Source organism: Ranitomeya imitator, chromosome 2 (genome assembly GCF_032444005.1).
Source record: "Ranitomeya imitator isolate aRanImi1 chromosome 2, aRanImi1.pri, whole genome shotgun sequence".
In the NCBI taxonomy this organism is placed as follows: domain Eukaryota; kingdom Metazoa; phylum Chordata; class Amphibia; order Anura; family Dendrobatidae; genus Ranitomeya; species Ranitomeya imitator.
This window is the reverse complement of record NC_091283.1, coordinates 785,063,647-785,089,641: the sequence shown is the minus strand read 5'-3', so window position 1 is coordinate 785,089,641 and position 25,995 is coordinate 785,063,647.

Below are 25,995 nucleotides of genomic sequence, written 5' to 3'. Positions count from 1 at the left end.
AATCATGTCGGGTTTTAGGAAGGAGAAGGAAAAAGCCGGTAATTGAATTACCGGCTTTCAAGCTGTATAGCGCTGGAATAAATATTAATATATATACATATATGTGTCTCACTGACATATACAGTGGGGCAAAAAAGTATTTAGTCAGTCAGCAATAGTGCAAGTTCCACCACTTAAAAAGATGAGAGGCGTCTGTAATTTACATCATAGGTAGACCTCAACTATGGGAGACAAACTGAGAAAAAAAAATCCAGAAAATCACATTGTCTGTTTTTTTACAATTTTTTTTGCATATTATGGTGGAAAATAAGTATTTGGTCAGAAACAAACAATCAAGATTTCTGGCTCTCACAGACCTGTAACTTCTTCTTTAAGAGTCTCCTCTTTCCTCCACTCATTACCTGTAGTAATGGCACCTGTTTAAACTTGTTATCAGTATAAAAAGACACCTGTGCACACCCTCAAACAGTTTGACTCCAAACTCCACTATGGTGAAGACCAAAGAGCTGTCAAAGGACACCAGAAACAAAATTGTAGCCCTGCACCAGGCTGGGAAGACTGAATCTGCAATAGCCAACCAGCTTGGAGTGAAGAAATCAACAGTGGGAGCAATAATTAGAAAATGGAAGACATACAAGACCACTGATAATCTCCCTCGATCTGGGGCTCCACGCAAAATCCCACCCCGTGGGGTCAGAATGATCACAAGAACGGTGAGCAAAAATCCCAGAACCACACGGGGGGACCTAGTGAATGAACTGCAGAGAGCTGGGACCAATGTAACAAGGCCTACCATAAGTAACACACTACGCCACCATGGACTCAGATCCTGCAGTGCCAGACGTGTCCCACTGCATAAGCCAGTACATGTCCGGGCCCGTCTGAAGTTTGCTAGAGAGCATTTGGATGATCCAGAGGAGTTTTGGGAGAATGTCCTATGGTCTGATGAAACCAAACTGGAACTGTTTGGTAGAAACACAACTTGTCGTGTTTGGAGGAAAAAGAATACTGAGTTGCATCCATCAAACACCATACCTACTGTAAAGCATGGTGGTGGAAACATCATGCTTTGGGGCTGTTTCTCTGCAAAGGGGCCAGGACGACTGATCCGGGTACATGAAAGAATGAATGGGGCCATGTATCGTGAGATTTTGAGTGCAAACCTCCTTCCATCAGCAAGGGCATTGAAGATGAAACATGGCTGGGTCTTTCAACATGACAATGATCCAAAGCACACCGCCAGGGCAACGAAGGAGTGGCTTCGTAAGAAGCATTTCAAGGTCCTGGAGTGGCCTAGCCAGTCTCCAGATCTCAACCCTATAGAAAACATTTGGAGGGAGTTGAAAGTCCGTGTTGCCAAGCGAAAAGCCAAAAACATAACTGCTCTAGAGGAGATCTGCATGGAGGAATGGGCCAACATACCAACAACAGTGTGTGGCAACCTTGTGAAGACTTACAGAAAACGTTTGACCTCTGTCATTTCCAACAAAGGATATATTACAAAGTATTGAGATGAAATTTTGTTTCTGACCAAATACTTATTTTCCACCATTATATGCAAATAAAATGTTAAAAAAACAGACAATGTGATTTTCTGGATTTTTTCTTCTCAGTTTGTCTCCCATAGTTGAGGTCTACCTATGATGTAAATTACAGACGCCTCTCATCTTTTTAAGTGGTGGAACTTGCACTATTGCTGACTGACTAAATACTTTTTTGCACCACTGTATATATATATATATACCTATTCTATGTGTACACATTTATTCTACCTATTCTACTGTAAGCTGTCAGTGTGATTTTACTGTACACCGCACTGAATTACCGGCTTTTCTCTCTAATATATGTGTCTACTGACATATATATATATATATATATATATATATATATATATATATATATATATATATATATAGACAGTATATATATATTTTCTTTTCTTTTTGGGACACATGGATCACTTCTATAGCGGTATGTTGGTTTTGCTAGCCTGCGAGAAAACCACGCAGTACGGATGCCATACGGATTACATACGGAGGATGCCATGCGCAAAAAACGCTGACACACCCTGCCTACGGAGGAGCTACGGACCACTTTTTTCGGGACTTTTCAGCGTATTACGGCCGTAATATACGGACCGTATTGTTTTACGCTGTGTGTGACGCCGGCCTCTGTCCAATGGAACAGGTTCGGGGGCACCTCCCGATAATCCTTGTGCCAGGTAACAAAGCAATAGTCCACACGAGTCCAATAGATCCCAAAACAATCTCACAAACGACGAGATATGTCCTCAGCTCAAGTCTCGCCCTGTTCACTTCCGCAGTCCCAGATGGACGTGGGGTCTTGCCTCAGCTAAGAATCCCCACTCCTTCTCCTTCAAGGATCAACTCACATCTGATCTCAAAATAAGAATGGATTGTCTGAGCTCCTGGGATCCGCCCATGAAGGGGTAGGGGTTACACCTTCTATTCAATGGTTGGGTCCACCAGAAGATTCTAGACTGGTGGGCTCCGCTTAATCTATGTAGTATGTACATTTGACTAGCCACCTGCTGTGAGGAAGAATGGCTATTCCTCCACTAGTGATGTTGACAAAGCTTAATTACATTAGAGCTTAGGGCTGCAAGTATTGGGGGAAGGAGACATTGTTACAGGTGAACTCCCAGCCAAGAAAATACATAAATTACAGCTAATAGAAACCAGAGAACAGTTACATACATCAAATGGCATATTATTCAAATACAGGACAGGGCAAAAGTACATATCATGACAATCCCTTCCCCTCCCAATTTGTGTACGTACCAGGGACCTCTACAGGTCGCTGGTTAAGTACACACAGGCAGAGCGTAACTTACATGTGGCTTCATGCAGCCACAAATTGGCATCTTAGCTCTCCCACATCATTGCCCAGGAGAACATCTGCAGGCAGACCACCCATCACCCCAACCACACATCGCCTGACCCCAAAACCAAAGTTCAGATCCACAGTGGCTGTGGGAATAGTCCTCCATTGTCCACCAGCCAGTTCAATGACAATCCCAGGTCCTCGATGGATTGCCTCAGGCCGAACCACTCGGGGATCAGCCAGTGTGAGGAAAGCCCCTGAGTCACAAAATCCAATAAGTCTCTGTCCATCCAGCACGACCTCCTGCAAGTGCTTAACTCGATGAGCAGAAGTCGTCATAGCTGCGGGTCGCACACCATAAACTCCTAGTGGTGCAACATGGGTGGGTGAGGCACTAGGCCAGTCCTCACGTAGTGGTGACACGTCGTCCTCCATGGCACTTGGGTGTACATAATTAATACGACTGGGTACAGGATTAATCCTCATTTGAACAGCTGGGCAGGAGGCTTGCAGATGCCCCGGCTGTCCACATCGATAGCATCTCTGCTGGGTCTCACTCCATCCAAGGCGTCCTCTTGGGCGAGGGGTAAGGGAACCTGGAGGCCGGCTTCCACCTGAAGGTGCTGTAGGGGTTTGAGGACGACTTCTCCATAAGCTGGCTGGGCATGAGGCCTGCAGATGCCCCAGATGCCCACAACCATAACACTTGCGCTCTGCTACTTCCTCTCCTCGTCTTATTCCAGAAAACGCAGTAGAAGCAACTGGAGGCACATTTACACGGGTATCAGCATGAGATGGTGGCTTAGAGGAACGGGGAACAATGGGGACAGAAGAACAGGGGGCCACCGGTGTTGTGGAGCTGGTAGGCCTCTCTCCATCCTCCAACAGAACCCTCCACTGAGGCTTGATGGTGAGAGCCTCATCAGCTAGAGCTGCAGCTTCCTCCACAGTGGCTGGTCTCCTCTCACGCACCCATTCCCGGATCTCAGCAGGACACTTGAAGTAAAACTGCTCTTTTAGGATAACCTGGAGGATGGTCTCCCAGGTTAAGGCCTCATCTGCCTTCAGCCAGCGATGACATATTTGTTTGAGTCTGCGGGCATACATCTTGAAAGACACTTCCTCATCACAGGCTAAAGTATGGAACTGTGTCCTGTAAGTGTCTGTGGTAACAGCATAATGTTCTAGAATAGTCCGTTTAATCTCCGCATACTCACAGTTCCCCTGAGGGTCCATAGCGCTATAGGCTGCGGCAGCTCCATCCTCTAAGAGCCCCACCAGATGTCGGACTCGGTCCCTTTCCGGGACTTCCATTAATCGACACTGATGCTCAAAGTCCTGGAAGAAGCCCTCAATGTCGCCTGCAGCCTCATTAAAGGGCTTGAAGTCTTTGCGGGACACTCTGGGGAGTTCCCTCATGGTGGGTGCTGGGGTTACAGTCTGTCTGGAGCTTCTAGCTGCTTCCAAAGCGATCTGCCTCTCCAGCAATGCCATCTCCTGAGCTCTGTCCTCGGCTCTGTGAATGGCCTCCCTCTCCCTCTCTTGAGCTCGGTGAATGGCCTCTTTCTTATAGTCTATGGTGGCCTCTTCTCCCAGCAATGCCAACTCCTCCTCGTACCACACAACCCACTGACTTTTTTGGGTATTTACCTCCGGCTGCCTTCTTTCCTCCATTTGCTGTGAGGATCCTTCCTCAGCGTCATCTTGCAGGCGAACTCCTTCCAAAGCCTCAATAAGCTGCTCCTTGGAGAGTCCTTTAAAACGGACTCCTACTTCCCGGGCCTTTGATTGTAGGCTCCCCAAACTCCAGTTCTTGTACTCTGTGGTGTTGGTTCCCGATGTTGGGCCATTGTCCTCCATTCCTTCTGCTCTGATCCCACTGCTTGCCACCAGTTTGTGACGGGGTGAACGGCAGAGCAAGAAGGGACAACAGGCCGAGGGATGATTCAACAGATTTATTATCAAGAACGCTGAAATAACACATGCAGGTAGATCTAACGAGTCCACAATTAGTCCAATGGAACAGGTTCGGGGGCACCTCCCGATAATCCTTGTGCCAGGTAACAAAGCAATAGTCCACATGAGTCCAATAGATCCCAAAACAATCTCACAAACGACGAGATATGTCCTCAGCTCAAGTCTCGCCCTGTTCACTTCCGCAGTCCCAGATGGACGTGGGGTCTTGCCTCAGCTAAGAATCCCCACTCCTTCTCCTTCAAGGATCAACTCACATCTGATCTCAAAATAAGAATGGATTGTCTGAGCTCCTGGGATCCGCCCATGAAGGGGTAGGAGTTACACCTTCTATTCAATGGTTGGGTCCACCAGAAGATTCTAGACTGGTGGGCTCCAGGCAGTCTATGTAAGGCTACGTTCACATTAGCGTTACGCTAATGTGCGTCGCTGTTGCGTCGGCGACGCAGCGGCGACGCAGCGGCGACGCGCCCCTATGTTTAACATAGGGGACGCGTGCGTTTTTTTGTTAGCGTTTTTCGACATGTGCGTCGTTTTCGACGCTAGCGTCGGACGCACGAAAATGTAACATAGTAACATAGTAACATAGTTAGTAAGGCCGAAAAAAGACATTTGTCCATCCAGTTCAGCCTATATTCCATCATAATAAATACCCAGATCTACGTCATTCTACAGAACCTAATAATTGTATGATACAATATTGTTCTGCTCCAGGAAGACATCCAGGCCTCTCTTGAACCCCTCGACTGAGTTCGCCATCACCACCTCCTCAGGCAAGCAATTCCAGATTCTCACTGCCCTAACAGTAAAGAATCCTCTTCTGTGTTGGTGGAAAAACCTTCTCTCCTCCAGACGCAAAGAATGCCCCCTTGTGCCCGTCACCTTCCTTGGTATAAACAGATCCTCAGCGAGATATTTGTATTGTCCCCTTATATACTTATACATGGTTATTAGATCGCCCCTCAGTCGTCTTTTTTCTAGACTAAATAATCCTAATTTCGCTAATCTATCTGGGTATTGTAGTTCTCCCATCCCCTTTATTAATTTTGTTGCCCTCCTTTGTACTCTCTCTAGTTCCATTATATCCTTCCTGAGCACCGGTGCCCAAAACTGGACACAGTACTCCATGTGCGGTCTAACTAGGGATTTGTACAGAGGCAGTATAATGCTCTCATCATGTGTATCCAGACCTCTTTTAATGCACCCCATGATCCTGTTTGCCTTGGCAGCTGCTGCCTGGCACTGGCTGCTCCAGGTAAGTTTATCATTAACTAGGATCCCCAAGTCCTTCTCCCTGTCAGATTTACCCAGTGGTTTCCCGTTCAGTGTGTAATGGTGATATTGATTCCCTCTTCCCATGTGTATAACCTTACATTTATCATTGTTAAACCTCATCTGCCACCTTTCAGCCCAAATTTCCAACTTATCCAGATCCATCTGTAGCAGAATACTATCTTCTCTTGTATTAACTGCTTTACATAGTTTTGTATCATCTGCAAATATCGATATTTTACCTGTGTAAACAAGTTGCATTTTTCGTGCGTCCGATTTTCGTCAAAAAACGACGCACGCGTCGCAGAACGCAGCGTTTTTGCGCGCGTTTTTGGTGCGTCGCGCGTTGCGTCGCCGTTGCGTCGCCGACGCACCGGCGCGCAACGCTAATGTGAACGTAGCCTAATATGTACATTTGACTAGCCACCTGCTGTGAGGAAGAATGGCTATTCCTCCACTAGTGATGTTGACAAAGCTTAATTACATTAGAGCTTAGGGCTGCAAGTATTGGGGGAAGGAGACATTGTTACAGGTGAACTCCCAGCCAAGAAAATACATAAATTACAGCTAATAGAAACCAGAGAACAGTTACATACATCAAATGGCATATTATTCAAATACAGGACAGGGCAAAAGTACATATCATGACAGCATGGTTTTTTGGACATAGAGCATGTCACTTATTTCAACGTTTTTTCAGCGTTTTTCACCCATTGACTTGAATGGGTGGTGAAAAAACGGAATAGGACTTTTTTCAATACTAAAATATTTATCAGCATGCACAAGAGACAAATCTAGCATGCCAAAACTGCCGCAAAAAACTTACAAAAAAACGCATTAAAAAAACACAAGGAAAACATACTTTTTTTTCTGCATCTTCTTTCCTGCCAAGAGATCAGGCTTTGCTGCAGAAAAGAAATGCTGAAAGAATGTCTAGTGTGAACTTACCTTATCCTACTCGGTTACAATTTTGATGGACTGTGTGATTTAGTAATCTGATTTCCAGCTCAACATCATTATCATTGTTCATGGGCCACTTCCTTATTGGACCTCATATGCTAGAACAAGTTTTCAAAAGTTAGTTCCAGGATTACACAGAACTTGCTTTGGAGATTTCCAATCTGGGGGTGTCCTTTTCACACTGCAAAAAAAATTGAAGCATAAGAAAGCAAGCAATGTGAATGAGAAAGAAAAAAAATATAGGGATTATTCAGAACTTTTTTTTTCCTATGGCGCAGTAAGGGTATGGAAATGCTGCCCCCCTCGAAATTATGATGGTATTATGTATTCCATTGCAATGTTTTAAATGTGGTTTTAAGTATTTGATAATTTGCAAGTACTAGGTTGGTCCCAGACAGGGTTAATAGTTTGGACTAGCCCGGTATAGGTGGAGTTATCATGGACATAAATGATACAACTTAGGCCGGCATCACACTCAGCGTAAGACAATACGGTCCGTATATTACGGCCGTAATACGCTGAAAAGTCCCCAAAATAGTGGTCCGTATCTCCTCCGTAGGCAGGGTGTTTCAGCGTTTTTTGCGCATGGCATCCTCCGTATGTAATCCGTATGGCATCCATACTGCGTGTTTTTCTCGCAGGCTTGCAAAACCGACATACGGCTGTACAAGGGATCTATGTGTAAAAAAAATACGCTCAATCCTTCTGAAGACCCTCGCTCTGTAACAAAGTAAAAATAATAAACCAACAATATACATACCTTCCGAAGATCTGTATGGTCCCACGATGTAAATCCATCTGAAGGGGTTAAAAAATTTTGCAGCCAGGAGCTCTGCTAATGCAGCGCTGCTCCTGGCTGCAAAACCCCGGGGAATGAAGGTAAAGTAGGTCAATGACCTATATTTACCTTTATTTGCGGTGAGGCGCCCTCTGCTGGTTGTCCTCATATGAACTCGAGCCTGGGATCTTTCTAGGAAAGTTCCCACGCTCCAGGAACAACCAGCAGAGGGCGCCTCACCGCAAATGAAGATAACTACAGGTCATTTACCTACTTTACCTTCATTCCCTGGGGTTTTGCAGCCAGGAGCAGCGCTGCATTAACAGAGCTCCTGGCTGCAAAATATTTTAACCCCTTCAGATGGATTTACATCGTGGGACGTTACAGATCTTCGGAAGGTATGTATATTGTTGGTTTATTATTTTTACTTTGTTACAGAGCGAGGGTCTTCAGATGGATTGAGCGTAGAATAAATTATTACAACAACCTTTGTTTTTATTTCATTAAATTACTTTTAAATAATATGTGTGTGTTTTTTTTAACCCTTTACTAGTATTGGATTAATAATAGATAGGTGTCACAATTGAAGCCTCTCCATTATTAATTTGGCTTAATGTCACCTTAGAATAGCAAGGTGGCATTAACCATTCATTACCCCATATCCCACCGCTACACGGGAATGGGAAGAGAGTGGCCAAGTGCCAGAATAAGCGCATCTTCCAGATGTGCCTTTTCTGGGGTGGCTGGGGGCAGATGTTTTTAGCTGGGGGGGGGCAATAATCATGGACCCTCTCCAGGCTATTAATATCTGCCCTCAGTCACTGGCTTTACTACTCTGGCGGAGAAAATTGCCCACGCCAATTTTTTCCGCCATTTAACCCTTTATTTTAATGGCTAGAATGGCCAAATTTTGCACATACACACTACTAACATTAGTAGTGTGGAATATGCAAAAAAAATGGGGATATGAGATGGTTTACTGTATGTAACCATGTCTCATATCATGTCGGGTTTAGGAAGGAAATAGCAAAAGCCGGCAATTGAATTACCGGCTTTAAAGCTATCTAGCGCTGTATGAAATAATAATATATATACATATATGTGTCTCACTGACATATATATATATACAGTTAGGGCCAGAAATATTTGGACAGTGACACAATTTTCGCGATTTGGGCTCTGCATGCCACCACATTGGATTTGAAATGAAACCTCTACAACAGAATTCAAGTGCAGATTGTAACGTTTAATTTGAAGGGTTGAACAAAAATATCTGATAGAAAATGTAGGAATTGTACACATTTCTTTACAAACACTCCACGTTTTAGGAGGTCAAAAGTAATTGGACAAATAAACATAACCCAAGCAAAATATTTTTATTTTCAATATTTTGTTGCAAATCCTTTGGAGGCAATCACTGCCTTAAGTCTGGAACCCATGGACATCACCAAACGCTGGGTTTCCTCCTTCTAAATGCTTTGCCAGGCCTTTACAGCCGCAGCCTTCAGGTCTTGCTTGTTTGTGGGTCTTTCCGTCTTAAGTCTGGATTTGAGCAAGTGAAATGCATGCTCAATTGGGTTTAGATCTGGAGATTGACTTGGCCATTGCAGAATGTTCCACTTTTTGGCACTCATGAACTCCTGGGTAGCTTTGGCTGTATGCTTGGGGTCATTGTCCATCTGTACTATGAAACGCCGTCCAATCAACTTTGCAGCATTTGGCTGAATCTGGGCTGAAAGTATATCCCGGTACACTTCAGAATTCATCCGGCTACTCTTGTCTGCTCTTATGTCATCAATAAACACAAGTGACCCAGTGCCATTGAAAGCCATGCATGCCCATGCCATCACGTTGCCTCCACCATGTTTTACAGAGGATGTGGTGTGCCTTGGATCATGTGCCGTTCCCTTTCTTCTCCAAACTTTTTTCTTCCCATCATTCTGGTACAGGTTGATCTTTGTCTCATCTGTCCATAGAATACTTTTCCAGAACTGAGCTGGCTTCTTGAGGTGTTTTTCTGCAAATTTAACTCTGGCCTGTCTATTTTTGGTATTGATGAATGGTTTGCATCTAGATGTGAACCCTTTGCATTTACTGTCATGGAGTCTTCTCTTTACTGTTGACTTAGAGACAGATACACCTACTTCACTGAGAGTGTTCTGGACTTCAGTTGATGTTGTGAACGGGTTCTTCTTCACCAAATTAAGTATGCGGCGATCATCCACCACTGTTGTCATCCGTGGACGCCCAGGCCTTTTTGAGTTCCCAAGCTCACCAGTCAATTCCTTTTTTCTCAGAATGTACCCAACTGTTGATTTTGCTACTCCAAGCATGTCTGCTATCTCTCTGATGGATTTTTTCTTTTTTTTCAGCCTCAGGATGTTCTGCTTCACCTCAATTGAGAGTTCCTTTGACCGCATGTTGTCTGCTCACAGCAACAGCTTACAAATGCAAAACCACACACCTGGAATCCATCCCTGACCTTTTAACTACTTCATTGATTACAGGTTAATGAGGGAGACACCTTCAGAGTTAATTGCAGCCCTTAGAGTCCATTGTCCAATTACTTTTGGTCCCTTGAAAAAGAGGACGCTATGCATTACAGAGCTATGATTCCTAAACCCTTTCTCCGATTTGGATGTGGAAACTATCATATTGCAGCTGGGAGTGTGCACTTTCAGCCCATATTATATATATAATTGTATTTCTGAACATGTTTTTGTAAACAGCTAAAATAACAAAACTTGTGTCACTGTCCAAATATTTCTGGCCCTAACTGTATATATATATACCGTACCTATTCTATGTGTACACATTTATTCTACCTATTCTATTGTAAGCTGTCAGTGTGATTTTACTGTACACCGCGCTGAATTGCCGGCTTTTCTCTCTAACACCGCTGCGTATTTCTCGTCCGTGTGTAATCCGTATTTTTGGGGCTTCCACAGACTTTCATAGATTTGCGGTGAGGCGCCCTCTGCTGGTTGTCCTCATATGAACTCGAGCCTGGGATCTTTCTAGGAAAGTTCCCACGCTCCAGGAACAACCAGCAGAGGGCGCCTCACCGCAAATGAAGGTAACTACAGGTCATTTACCTACTTTACCTTCATTCCCTGGGGTTTTGCAGCCAGGAGCAGCACTGCATTAACAGAGCTCCTGGCTGCAAAATATGGCGTTTTTTTTGCGCAATATGGTGACAAACGCAGCATGCTGCGATTTTCTACGGCCGTAGAAAGCCGTATAATACTGGTCAGTAAAATACGGCAGATAGGAGCAGGGGCATAGAGAATAATTGGGACGTTTGTTTGGCGTGTTTTACGGACGTATTTAATGCGCTTATACGTCCGTAAAACTCGCTAGTGTGACGCCGGCCTTACTGGTAGTAAGACAGATGAGGTTTAGCTTGAGAGAAGTACAGTCCATAGCTCTAACTTTTTGCAGACCTCCATGTAAATGGGTGTTCGTGTGCGAAGAGGAGAGACCAGTAAATATTAGATAGTATGTCCTGAGGAACAAGAAGAAACAAGGAACATTGTAAAGTGGATTCCAGACAGGAAATCTAGTACCTAGTGGAGACTGAAGGGAATGACCAGGTTCAAGCCAGGGAGGTCATTGAAATGGTACGGAACTTTGCTTAGGGGAAGAGGAAGAGTCAAATAAAAGAGATTGTACAGACAGAATTGGATAAGCAGGATTTTAGCAAATGATAGTCTACACCTTAAAGGAAGCTACATGGTTGCCATATTGGGGCATGACTTCACCTACGGAGAGCTGAAGGTGCAGTGGTTCAGGATGGAACCTTTGACCTTCACCAATTTCTCACTGAAGGTACTAGAAAGGAGTCATACCGACGTACCTCAGATAGTGAGTCCTCACAGGTCAGCTGGGAACTGTAGGTGGGTTGTAGAATTACACCTCAACCTATCCGGCCCTCACAGGGAAAGATGGTGCTTCCCATAATGGCTTGCTGGACTCTTGTAAATTCTAAGAAAAGCAATGTATCATCATGTGTAACTGGAAAATTCCTATATCTGCATACAGCAAATGAAGCATCTGGGAAGTATTGTGCCTACTATCTGATGTGCACAAATCTTGTTCAGCAAAGAAAAGTTTATTTTTTGACTTTGGTCTCACTCATCTATGTACTATCTGGTCCCGGCCTGCCAAGTACAATGGCAACATGTGGTCTGCAGAGGCGTATGGAAGAGGTAACAACAGAGCACACACACCCAGTTAGGACCCCCTTCTTCATGTAGCGTGGCAGGGCTTGGAAGACAAGTACCTCACCCAAGAATGATGCCCTGTACTATGTTACAGGGTTAACTAACTACTTGTGCTGCCCTGCGACAATCTCTCCTGTGTGAAGACAGTCACGGGCCGCTCCTGCTGGCGATTCCCTTGTTTCCAGTGATGTCTCATCGACAGAGCAGTTCCTTCTCTTCTGCTCTTCTCTGTCAGTGGGGCATCTCTGCTGTGTTTAAGTGAAACCAGAAATGGAGTTGACCAGTGAAAAGATCTCAACATTGAGTGGAATATATCTTTTTTATTCTTAATACATTTAAACATTTTTTTTACCCGGATAACCCATTTACTGAGTTATTTACAAGCAATTTCTAATCAATTCTCTTGTTCCTTTATAATTAGTGGCGTATACATTAATCATAGGGCCCCATAGTAGAAGAACTAATTGGTCCCAACACCTCCCCCTCTCACACACAAAAAATACTAATATTTAGAGGGGTAGCAGTTCTTAGAGATGTTCAAGCTACTAAATACGTTTATTTGGACTGTGATAACTCCGCTATTTTTTTACAGTGAGCTAAAACGTCTACAGCAGGTGTGATTGAATAGGATTTGTTAACTACTACTGTGCTATACATTGTTGCACAATTTTCATGTGGATTTCGCTATCGAAAATTTGTAACAAATGTGAACAATGTGAACCCAGCTTTATATTTATTTCTCTTCAAATAAATGAGGGAAACAAAACTTGCGTGAAAAAGACTAAAATGAACAAAACTTGCAGGAAGTAACAAATACAGAAGTTACAATATGTCTCACATGATTTAATTTTGCCTCAGCTGAAATGACATAAGCTTCGAAATACTAAAAAATCCATTTTGCTTGGCTTGGTACATAAAATAGGACATTGACCTGTGACCAATATATTTACTTGTCAACTCAATGTCATTTAACCCATCTAGAGAACACTAAAAAGCAGAACCCTGACAAATGATCTGCCCAGGTTTTGTCTTCCCATGTGCAACACCCGGCTCCCTGGCTGATCAGCTGTTCCCGCTGTGAGCGGCGGCTGGAACTGCTCAGTTACAGGGCTGCACAGCGCCTTTGGCTGTATAGTGGTCACGGCTGGTACTGCACATCCACCACTTTTTCAAAGCAATAGGGGATGGAGGTGCAGTACCCGGCCACGGCCACTATTCCATCAACAGAGCTGTGCTGTGCAGCTCCGCAACTGAGCAACCGCCGCCGACACGGGGAACAAAGATGAGATTATAATGATAAGAAATTAGATTTGTGATGGGTTTTAAAAGTACCTATTTGAGGCCAATATCCAACATCCCTACCTAACCAATGCCTATGTAAAGTGGGGTGAGGCGGTAGCTGTGGGTGGGGTACTCGTCTTCTTCAGCACCCTGTCAAATTACATTAAAGTGGAGGTCCTAGCTGGGTGTGCGGACTTGCGGTGTGAGGGCATTACGCCCGTGCAGGCCACATGTTACCAACCACCATTCAAAAATAAACTATTTACTGAACGGTAACTTGACAACGGTTATATATAAGGGATAGCGGTTACAAAATATTATGGCCGCTTCCTTTACAATTTGAAGTTTTTTACACAGAGTATCTGTGGCACCCGAGAGTCCGGTTGCCAAGGTGACATTGCCTCCCTTTAAGAGGTGATGTCATGCCTGGAGGCAAGGGAGGGGCCCACATGCCAGATAACACAATGTACATATAAATTCCTGCTCAGAAAGGGGAGCTTCAGCTTCTAGCTACAGGTTAGAAATCATCACGCAGGAGAGGGCCGCAGCTTAGCTACAAGCAGCAACGACCCTAAAAGAGAACGCAGAAGGAAGGTCCCCAACCCCACCTGGCAGGGTGGATCCCCCGAAAGCCTCCAGGCAAGCCGGACTCAATCCGTCATCTGTAATTGGTACCCCAGACTGCATCTACTTTCAAGTAAAAGGTGAAGAAAACTTCACTTCTCTGTGTCCTTCACTTATTCTCTGCATCCCAACGTTCACCACCATCTGAACAATCAAATATATTTGCCCCAAACACCACATAATTATCCTCCATTTTATGACACGGCCAGGGCCACAGAAACGGATCACGGCCCCGTGACCTCCCCCATAGAACTGTCCGGTCCGATTCTGGGTACCCCATGGCCCTGGCGGGCGCGTCATAGCCTTCCTTAGTAGTTTACTCCAAGGCTTTCTATGTCCACTGTTTCTCATTACTTCACCACAACCCGGCTTTAAAGCTACAGTTCTGATTAGCAAGTGTCCTTTATTTGCTCTGCGGTTCTGCATCCTTTTTCAACCTACTGGTGCCCTGGAACTGCCTCTCGGGACCCTTCACTAGTCCCAGTCACTCAGTCCTGTTTAGGCCCATCACCTGCCAGCGTTACAAGCTCGGGGTCTCGAGGTTAGGCAGCCTCTCCTAGGACCCATCTCTGGAAGACCACTCTGTTTCTCTGTCACGTATACTCAGGGTCTCACTATCCCTTGTCTTCATTCTCTCATTTAGGATCACCCTCAAATGCTCACCTTGGACCTCTTGGTCCACTCACTCAGCACTCAGGGCCCTATCTATCTTCCCAGCAGGAAACAGTCACTTCCCTTACACTAGCCCCTTCCACGGTGGGCTAGTCCTAACTCTTAACTCACAACTTTCTCTATAGTCAACTCTACTTTTCACACTACACGGTATTTACAAAGAGACACAAGTCACAAATAACATAACATTTCACATTGCACCACATGACACATTTCAACAATAAAACATGTTTATTCAAGATGGAAATGTAAGCAGCATGTCCATATCCTTACACCTATCTGTTTGCTGTCTGCTGGTGTCCACGCATGATTTCGCATCCATAATACCTGACTACATCCACCAGTCACTCCTCTGGCCATAATGGCATGCATGACAGTAAATAATTATACTCAAACACAAGATTTTTTTTTCTACTGCAGAGAATTATGCATCTTGTTTCTGAACATGAAAACTTTAGCTCTAAACCTTAACAATAAATATTAATAACATTTGCATTATCATCTCTACTGCTGGCTGTTAACATTTCTATTTTATCCAAATCATTGTCTAGGTGGAGCCAAAGTGAAGTAGCAAACAAGCATTGCCTTTTTTCTATCTAAAAGACTAATGATCATTTTATTTTGCTATCTGATAAATCAATAACACAAGTTCTCCTGAAACAACAATTACATATTGAACATTTTGAGAATGAAAGATCAGTCCAGGAGAAGAAAGAAGCAAATTTCTGTGATAAGACCTATTGCATTTTTTTTATTTTCATATGTACTATTGATTTCTGGAAAATAAAAAATAAATGAAGACAACAGTTACTGTTTAACCCCTTAATCCCATATGAAGTACTATCCCGTCGAGGTGACCTGGGACTTAATTTCCAGTGAAGGGGTAATACGTCATATACTGAAAACATCATCTTGTCCTGCAAAAAAACGACCTGCCATACAGCATCATCAGTGAAAAAATACAAAAGTTATAGTCCTCAGAATAAAGCAATGCAAAATAATTATTTTTTCTATAAAATAGTTTTTATCGTATAAAAGCGCCAAAACATAAAAAAAATGATATAAATGAGGTATCGCTGTAATCGTACTGACCCGAAGAATAAAACTGCTTTATCAAGTTTCCCAAACGTGGAACGGTATAACCGCACCCCCCAAAAAGAAATTCCTGAATAGCTGGCTGGCTTTTGGTCGCTCTGCCTCACAAAAATAGGAATAAAAAGCGATCAAAAAATGTCACATGCCCGAAAATGTTACCAATAAAAACGTCAACTCGTCCAGCAAAAAACAAGACCTCACATGACTCTGTGGACCAAAATATTGAAAAATTATAGCTCTCAAAATGTGGAGACGCAAAAACTATTTTTTGCAATAAAAAGCGTCTTTTAGTGTGTGACGGCTGCCAATCACAAAAATCTGCTAAAAAACCCGCTATAAAGGTAAATCAAACCCCCCTTCATCACCCCCTTAGTTAGGGAAAAATAATAAAATAAAAAAAGCATTTATTTCCATTTTCCCATTAGGGTTAGGGCTGGGGCTAGGGTTAGGGATAGGGTTGGGTCTAGGGTTAGGGTTGGGGCTAGGGTTAGGGTTGGGGCTAGGGTTAGGGCTAGGTTTGGGGATAGGGGCTAGGGTTAGGGTTGGGGCTAGGGTTAGGGTTGGGGCTAGGGTTAGGGCTAGGGTTGGGGCTAGGGTTAGGGTTAGGATTGGGACTAGAGTTAGTGCTACAGTTAGGGTTGGGGCTAAAGTTAAGGTTAGGGTCGGGGCTAAAGTTAGGGTTAGGGTTGGGGCTAAAGTTAGGGTTGGGGCTAAAGTTAGGGTTAGGGTTGGGGCTAAAATTAGGGTTAGGGCTTGGATTACATTTATGGTTGGGATTAGGGTTAGGGGTGTGTCAGGGTTAGGTGTGTGGTTAGGGTTATAGTTGGGATTAGGGTTAGGGGTGTGTTGGAGCTAGGGGTGTGTTGGGGTTAGAGGTATGGTTGGGATTAGGGGCATGTTCGGATTAGGGGCATGTTCGGGTTAGGGGTGTGGTTAGGGTTATGGGTAGAAATGGGATTAGGGTTAGGGGTGTGTTTGGTGTAGGGTTTCAGTTAGAATTGGGGGCTTCCACTGTTTAGGCACATCAAGGGCTCTTCAAATGCGACATGGCGTCCGATCTCAATTCCAGCCAATTCTGCGTTGAAAAAAGTAAAATGTGCTCCTTCCCTTCCAAGCTCTCCTGTGTGCCCAAACAGGGGTTTACCCTAACATATGGGGTATCAGCGTACTCAGGACAAATTGGACAACAAGTTTTGGGGTCCAATTTCTCCTGTTATCCTTGGGAAAATATAAATTTGGGGGGCTAAAAAACCATTTTTGTGGGAAAAAAAATGATTTTTTATTTTCACAGCTCTGCGTTATAAACTGTAGTGAAACACTTGGGGGTTCAAAGTTCTCACAACACATCTAGATAAGTTCCTTGGGGGGTCTAGTTTCCAATATGGGGTCACTTGTGGGGTTTCTACTGTTTAGGTACATCAGGGGCTCTGCAAATGCAATGTGACGCCTGCAGACCAATCCATCTAAGTCTGCATTCCAAATGTTGTTCCTTCCCTACCGAGCTCTGCCATGCGCCCAAACAGTGGTTCCTTCCACATATGGGGTATCAGCGTACTCAGGGCAAATTGGAAAATAACTTTTGGGGTCCAATTTCTCCAGTTACCCTTGGAAAAATACAAAACTGAGGGTTAAAAAATAAGTTTTGTAGAAAAAAATGATTTTTTTATTTTCACGGCTCTGCGTTATAAACTGTAGTGAAACACTTGGGGGTTCAAAGTTCTCACAACACATCTAGATGAGTTCCTTGTGGGGTCTAGTTTCCAATATGGTGTCACTTGTGGGGGGTTTCTACTGTTTAGGTACATTAGGGGCTCTGCAAACGCAACGTGACGCCTGCAGACCATTCCATCTAAGTCTGCATTCCAAACGGCGCTCCTTCCCTTCCGAGCTCTGCCATGCGCCCAAATGGTGGTTCCCCCCACATATGGGGTATCAGCATACTCAGGACAAATTGGACAACAACTTTTGAGGTCCAATTTCTCCTGTTACCCTTGGGAAAATACAAAACTGGGGGGCTAAAAATTAGTTTTTGTGAAAAAAAAAAAAGATTTTCACGGCTCTGCGTTATAAACTGTAGTGAAACACTTGAGGGTTCAAAGCTCTCACAACACATCTAGATAAGTTCCTTAGGGGGTCTACTTTACAAAATGGTGTCACTTGTGGGGGTTTCAATGTTTAGGCACATCAGGGGCTCTCCAAACGCGACATGGTGTCTCATCTCAATTCCAGTCAATTTAGCATTGAAAAGTCAAACGGTGCTCCTTCCCTTCCGAGCTCTGCCATGCGCACAAACAGTGGTTTACCCCCACACATGGGGTATCGGCGTACTCAGGACAAATTGTACAACATCTTTTGGGGTCCAGTTTCTCCTGTTATCCTTGGTAAAATAAAACAAATTGGAGCTGAAGTAAATTTTTTGTGAAAAAAAGTTAAATGTTTTTTTTTTTTTTTAAACATTCCAAAAATGCCTGTGAAACACCAGAAGGGTTAATAAACTTATTGAATATGGTTTTGAGCACCTTGAGGGGTGCAGTTTTTAGAATGGTGTCACACTTGGTTATTTTCTATCATATAGACCCCTCAAAATGACTTCAAATGTGATGTGGCCCCTAAAAAGAAATGGTGTTGTAAAAATGAGAAATTGCTGGTCAACTTTTAACCCTTATAACTCCCTAACAACAAAAAAATTTTGGTTCCAAAATTGTGCTGATGTAAAGTAGACATGTGGGAAATGTTACTTATTAAGTATTTTGTGTGACATATCTCTGTGATTTAAGGGCATAAAAATTCAAATATGGAAAATTGCAAAATTTTTAACATTTTCGCCAAATTTCCGTTTTTTTCACAAATAAACGCAGGCAATATCAAAGAAATTTTACCACTATCATGAAGTACAATATGTCACGAGAAAACGATGTCAGAATCATCAGGATCCGTTAAAGAGTTCCAGAGTTATAACCTCATAAAGGGACAGTGGTCAGAATTGTAAAAATTAGCCTGGTCATTAACGTGCAAACCACCCTTGGGGGTTAAGGGGTAAAGGTACCGTCACACTAGACGATATCGCTAGCGATCCGTGACGTTGCAGCGTCCTGGCTAGCGATATCGTCCAGTGTGACAGGCAGCAGCGATCAGGCCCCTGCTGTGATGTCGCTGGTCGGGGAAGAAAGTCCAGAACTTTGTTTCGTCGCTGGATCTCCCGCTGACATCGCTGGATCGGCGTGTGTGACGCCGATTTAGCGATGTCTTCGCTGGTAACCAGGGTAAACATCGGGTTACTAAGCGCAGGGCCGCGCTTAGTAACCCGATGTTTACCCTGGTTACCATCGTTAAAGTAAAAAAAACAACCACAACATACTTACCTACTGCTGTCTGTCCCCGGCGCTGTGCTTCTCTGCTCTCCTCCTGTACTGGCTGTGAGCACAGCGGCCGGAAAGCAGAGCGGTGACGTCACCGCTCTGCTTTCCGGCTGACCGGCGCTCACAGCCAGAGCAGAGAAGCACAGCGCCGGGGACAGACAGCGGTAGGTAAGTATGTAGTGGTTGTTTTTTTTACTTTAACGATGGTAACCAGGGTAAACATCGGGTTAAGCGCGGCTCTCCAGCGACCAAACAGCGATGCTGCAGCGATCCGGATCGTTGTCGGTATCGCTGCAGCGTCGCTTAGTATGACGGTACCTTTAAACTCACTGCAACAAACTACCAAAAGCAGCACCGGTCTAGGCTCCTACACACTGACGAGGGATCAAATGGAAGAGGCTAACACGTCTTAAAAAGTTGTTTTGTAGTCTGTAACCATAGAGGAACAAAGATCTTCAAATTGGGATGTATACCATAAAGTGCTTATTTTCATGTGTACTATTAATTTCTGGGAAAAAAAATGACAGTTACCCTATGTTATCCTAAAATGATCTATTGTTTGAATCAGATTTTTATGTTATAGGTAGGGTTGAGCGAAACTGGTCGGCCAGATTCAGAAGTCGACGACTTTTGGCAAAGTCGGGTTTCATGAAACCCGACCCCTGTGTGGGGTCGGCCATGAGGATCGCGATCTTCTGATCTGGAATCGGATTTCCGATACCGAGTTCCAATATGTTTAAGATATCGGGAATCGGTATCGGAATTCATATTTAAGTGTAAAATAAAGAATAAAAAAAAAAATATATTGATATACTCACCCTCGGACGTGCCCTGGTTCTCACCGGCAGCCTTCCTTCCTAAGAATGAGCGCCTGAAGGGCCTTCGATGACGTCGCTGCTTGTGATTGGTCGCGTGAGCGGTCACGCGACCAATCACAAGCCGCAACGTCATCTAAGGTCCTTCAGGCGCTAATTCTTAGGAAGGAAGCGTCCGAGGGCGCGTCCGAGGGTGAGTATATTCCTAATAGGTATATACTCACCCTCGGACGCGCCCTGGTTCTAACCCGCAGCCTTCCTTCCTAAGGGTACTGTCACACAGTGGCATTTTGATCGCTACGACGGCACGATCCGTGACGCTCCAGCATCGTAAAAATATCACTCCAGCGTCGTAGACTGCTGTCACACTTTGCAATGTACGACGCTGGAGCGATAATTTCATGACGTATGTGCGATGTAGAAGCCGTTGGTTACTATGCGCACATCGTATACAATATCGTGCACACCTTTGTTACACCATGCGATCGTGCCACCACAGCGGGACACTAGACGATGAAAGAAAGTTTCAAACGATCTGCTACGACGTACGATTCTCAGCGGGGTCCCTGATCGCAGGAGCGTGTCAGACACTGCGAGATCGTAACTATATTGCTGGAACGTCACGAATCGTGCCTTCGTAGCGATCAAAATGCCACTGTGTGACGGTACCCTAAGAATCAGCACCTGAAGGACCTTAGATGACGTCACGGCTTGTGATTGGTCGCATGACACCCATGTGACCGCTCACGCGACCAATCACAAGCCGCGACGTCATCGAAGGTCCTTCAGGCGCTCATTCTTAGGAAGGAAGGCTGCCGGTGAGAACCAGGGCACGTCCGAGGGTAAGTATATCAATATTTTTTATTTTGATTCTTTATTTTACACTTAAATATGGATCCCAGGGCCTGAAGGAGAGTTTCCTCTCCTTTAGACCCTGGGAACCATTAGAAACCCAATGCACTGCATTGGGTTTCGTGTTTCGGCCGACCCCGACCCCAACTTTTCTATAGGATCGGCCGATTTCACTCGACCCGACTTTTGAAAAAGTTGGGTTTCGTGAAACCCGACCCGATCCTATAAAAAGAAAAGACGCTCAACCCTAGTTATAGGGGTTATTGATCAGACAACTCCTTCTGAATCGTATGTCCAAAATATAATGTATAAAAAGGTATAAGTTTATTCAATAGACCAGAGAACATAAAGCAATAAATGTACGGTAATACAAATTAAATGGCCCTCTGAGGAAGCCGATGCAAAACACGCATTGGGGTTAGTGGGGCGTCATTCTTGCATCTAATAATGGGTAAGAGTCTGCTCTGGTATGATGGGGTGGGCATACAGGAGTCTTCTGACCCTGAGTACGGACCTACAATAAAGTGTCATTATATCTCTCTCCCCACTATGCCATAATGACTCACAGGTTTATATATACACTGTGCACGTATCTACAAGGAGAAAAACCTTTTCGATGTAACATTGATGTTTATGCCACTCTCTACCTGATCTTCTCTCTGAAATCTTGTGAAACCAATTTAATTTGTATTACATCTATTGAAATACAAGTGTTTCTCACTGAATTAGAATATCATCAAAAAGTTAATTTATTTATAGTTCAATACAAAAAGTGAAACTCATATATTATATAGAGTCACTACAAACAAAGTGATTTATTCCAAGTGTTTATTTCTGTTAATGTTGATGATGATGGCTTACAGCCAATTAAACCCAAAAGTCATTATCTCAGTAAATTAGAATATATAATAATAATCTTTATTTTTATATAGCGCTAACTTATTCCGCAGCGCTTTACAGTTTGCACACAGTTACTTTATAACAACAGCTTGAAAAATGATTATAAAATCCTAAATGTTGGCCTACTGAAATGTCTGTTCAGTAAATGCACTTAGTCAGGCTCTTTTTGCATCACTTACTGCATCAATGCGGCGTGGCATGGGGGTGATCAGCCTGTGGCACTGCTGAGGTGTTATGGAAGCCCAGGTTGCTTTGATAGCAGCCTTCAGCTCTTCTGCATTGTTGGGTCTGGTGTCTCTCATCTTCTTCTTGACAATACCCCACAGATTCTCTATGGGGTTAAGGTCAGATGAGTTTGCTGGCCAATCAAGCACAGTGATACTGTTGTTTTTAAACCAGATATTGGTACTTTTGGCAATGTGGACAGGGGCCAAGTCCTGCTGGAGAATGAAATTTCCATATCCATAAAGTTTATTGGCAGAGGGAAGCATGAAGTGCTCTAAAATGTCCTGGTAGACGGCTGCGCTGACTTTGGTCTTGATAAAACACAGTGGACCTACAGCAGCAGATTACATGGCTCACGTAATATTATTATGTCACGCAATCCCTGCAGCCAATCAGTGCTGGCTTTACTATCCTCTACAAAGGCGCATTAGAGAAGTGGAGTATGCCTCCGTGTAAGATTTGTGGCTTAAGAAATGCCACCGCTCGTCAAGAATTTGATGAGTAGGACTTGCCATTTACCTTTATGGCAGCTTGCCAAAAATGGCTCGAGGACGCTAAATGTCGCTAAATTTTAGTGCAACCTTGCATTGTCCGAAAATATTGCAACTTTTCTGGTGTAAAAGCTTTGATGAATTGGGCCTCAGTGCAAGATTTCTGGTTTTGTTTTTTATATGTTACATATAGATTTTTGTATGGAAAACTGAAAAAAAAAAAATTATCAAAATGTAAAAAAAAAAATTAAACAAAATAAAAACCCTGATTTAAACATTAAGTCATTTCCTAATGACACGTTCCCTCTAAGCCAGTTCGGATGGTGGAGACACTGGAGAGGGTTAAGTTTCGTTTTGTTTATCACGAGTGTAATATTCTTATTGTTTCATAAAAGGAAGTTATGCAGTTGTTGTCAGCAGAAGTGGGAAGATCATCATTTGCAGTGTAGGGCGATTAAACTAAGGAGGACAATGGAGACTATTGTTTATGTACCGTTTTAAAGGACAAAAGTCAAGTGTATCTTGTTATCTGATCGATATGATCAATGGGTTACTTGTATCAAACAGCTCTGTGACATACACAGGAAAAGGGTTTATGCCAAATGTCACTTATGTAAGAAAATACAATCATCAAAATTGACGCTACTGCGATGCGGTTAGGTTACATAAAGGCTCCTACACTCAGACAATCTGACATGTTATAAGAAGGGTAATGATGGTAATGGCAGAATTTACACTAAAAAGCAAAACTGTGTTCTTCTAAATTTCCAAAATGACATCTTAGTGCTGAAATAAAAAAAAACAGCAACCTCTCTAGCAACAGGATCCAAATTCTGTTTCTACAGGCATACTTATTGGGAGAGATGTTCCTCCTCCCACACACCTTTAAAAGGGTTTTCTCAAGTTGTATCTGTAAGATCATGTCGCTGGTCCAAACGGTCAATCATCAGGAGCATACTGCCCCCTGGCATAGCAGAAGTCCGATGGTAAGGAGCAGTGAGCTCCTGAAGCTGAAGATTGATGGTTCGGACCAGCAACATGGTCGCACCACCGGTCCGAACTGTGCACTATCCAAACAGCCTTAGAGCAGTATGGCCAGGCTGTAAAGAGTAGAAGTTTACTCGTGCTCCCATGTGATAAAAAATCTAGGAAATGGAATGGGACCAAAATCCTGCAGAATTTTCTTCATATTTGCACAAAGAGAAACTGCAGCAGTTTAGGTTATGCAGACACCTATTCATGGGTCAACAGTGGCTACGGACGGAGTAGATGCCACGACACCCGTTCAATATAAGGCCTTGTTGCGAAACAAAGCATACTGTACAGTGTATTTTTCAAGGTAGAGAGGAGTAATCTGCAGTGAAGTGTGCTTGGTACAGGTGTGGATCTTGCTGAGCATTTGCTGAAAAATTTGTAAGTGGATTTGTGTATTTCTGCCCCCTGTAAACCTGCCCTAAAAGAGGTTGTCTAGAGATAAAAGGCTTTGTTCAGCTGTGCCTTGGCTCAGAAGCCACGCCCATTTTAAAACCACACCCATTTTATTAAGTACACCCATTTTCACGTACACGATTCTCAACCACAAAATACAGGTAACAGGAGCTAAAAGTAAAAGCTTGTTTCCTTTCTACCTTCATAATTAGTCTCATTGCCTCCTATCATGTGCACGTTGTTCCAGTCGCTATCAGTTACTGAATAGTATTAAGCCCTTTCTGACATGTGCCATAATAGTACACATATGTTGGATTCCCCTGTTTGGTGCGGGCTCCGGCGCAGAGATCGCACCTTTCCGGGCACATCACAGCTGATCTATACAGCTGACACGTGCCTGCAACAGCTATGGGTGGCATCGTGATCCACCCGCGGCTGTTAACTAGTTAGATGCCGCTGTCAATCTCTGACAGAATTTAATTCGTGCTTACAGGAAGTGTGTCACTAATCCCGCCCGTCGGTGACCTCGTCACATGATCGCGGGTCACAAATGAGTCAGCATGATAACCAGAGGTCTGAAGCAGACCTCTGTGGTTATCATTGCCAGATTGCTATGAACGCCGCCCCGTACTCAGCGCTCGTAGCAAGTAAGCATTTCTGCTACACACAGGCGATCTTATCATTGCCTGTGTGTAGCATAGGTGATCAAAGTACTGCAGCTTCTAGTCTCCCATTGAGACTATTGGAAAATGCAAAAAGTAAAAAAAACTTTTTAAAAATATAAATAAAATATAAATGTTCAAATCACCCCCCTTTCGCTCCATTCAAAATAAAACAATAAAAAATCGAATATACCTGTTCACATATAGTGGGAGAAATAATTGATCTCTTGCTGATTTTGTAAGTTTGCCCACTAACAAAGACATGAACAGTCTATAATTTAAGTCCATTGCAACAAGGTCAAGCAGCAGACATTGGGGACAACAAAGCTACAGACGGCAGAGGGCGAAAACGACTCTCCACTGACTGGGCTGACCGTCATCGTATTCAAATGACACTCAGCAACTGCAGGATGACATCACGTGACCTACAAAAGGAATGGCAAATGGCAGCTAGGGTGAAGTGTACGGCCAGAACAGTTCGTAACAGGCTCCTAGATGCAGGAATAAAGTCATGTAAAGATAGAAAAAAGCCTTTCATCAATGAGACACAAAGGAGAGCCAGGCTGAAGTTTGCCAAAGACCATATTGGACCATAGAGGCCTGGGGTAATGTAATCTTCTCTGATGAGTCTAATTTTCAGCTTTGCCCAACACCTGGTCGTCTAATGGTTAGATGGAGACCTGGAGAGGCATACAAGTCAGTGTCTTGCACCCACTGTGAAATTTGGTGGAGGATCAGTGATGATCTGGGGATACTTCAGCAAGGCTGGAATTGGGCATGTTAATCTTTGCGAAGGACGTCTGAATCAAGCTGTATACAAGGTTATCCTGGAAAAACTGTTGATTCCTTCTGCTCAGGCTATGTTCCCCAACTCTGAGGACTGGGGTTTCCAGCAGGACAATGCGCCATGCCACACAGGTAGGTCAAGCAAGGTGTGGATGAAGGATTCCTATCATGGCCAGCCCAATCTCCAGACTTGTACCCATTGAAAATATTTGGAATGTAATCAAGAGGAAGATGGATAGTCACAAGCCTTCAAACAATGAAGAACTGCTTAAATTTATGTACCAAGAGCAGCATAAGGTCACCCAAATGCAGTGTGAAAGACTGGTGGAAAGCATGCCAAGACGCATGAAAGGCAATGCATTTTTTTTGTTATTTTGACCATTTCTCATTTTCAGAAAATATATACAAAATACAAATACAGTGCCTTGCGAAAGTATTCGGCCCCCTGGAACTTTTCAACCTTTTCCCACATATCATGCTTCAAACATAAAGATACCAAATGTACATTTTTGGTGAAGAATCAACATCAAGTGGAACACAATTGTGAAGTTAAAAGAAATTTATTGGTTATTTTAATTTTTTGTGGAAATTCAAAAACTGAAAAGTGGGGCGTGCAATATTATTCGGCCCCTTTACTTTCAGTGCAGCAAACTCACTCCAGAAGTTCATTGTGGATCTCTGAATGATCCAATGTTGTCCTAAATGCCTAATGATGATAAATATAATCCACCTGTGTGTAATCAAGTCTCCGTAT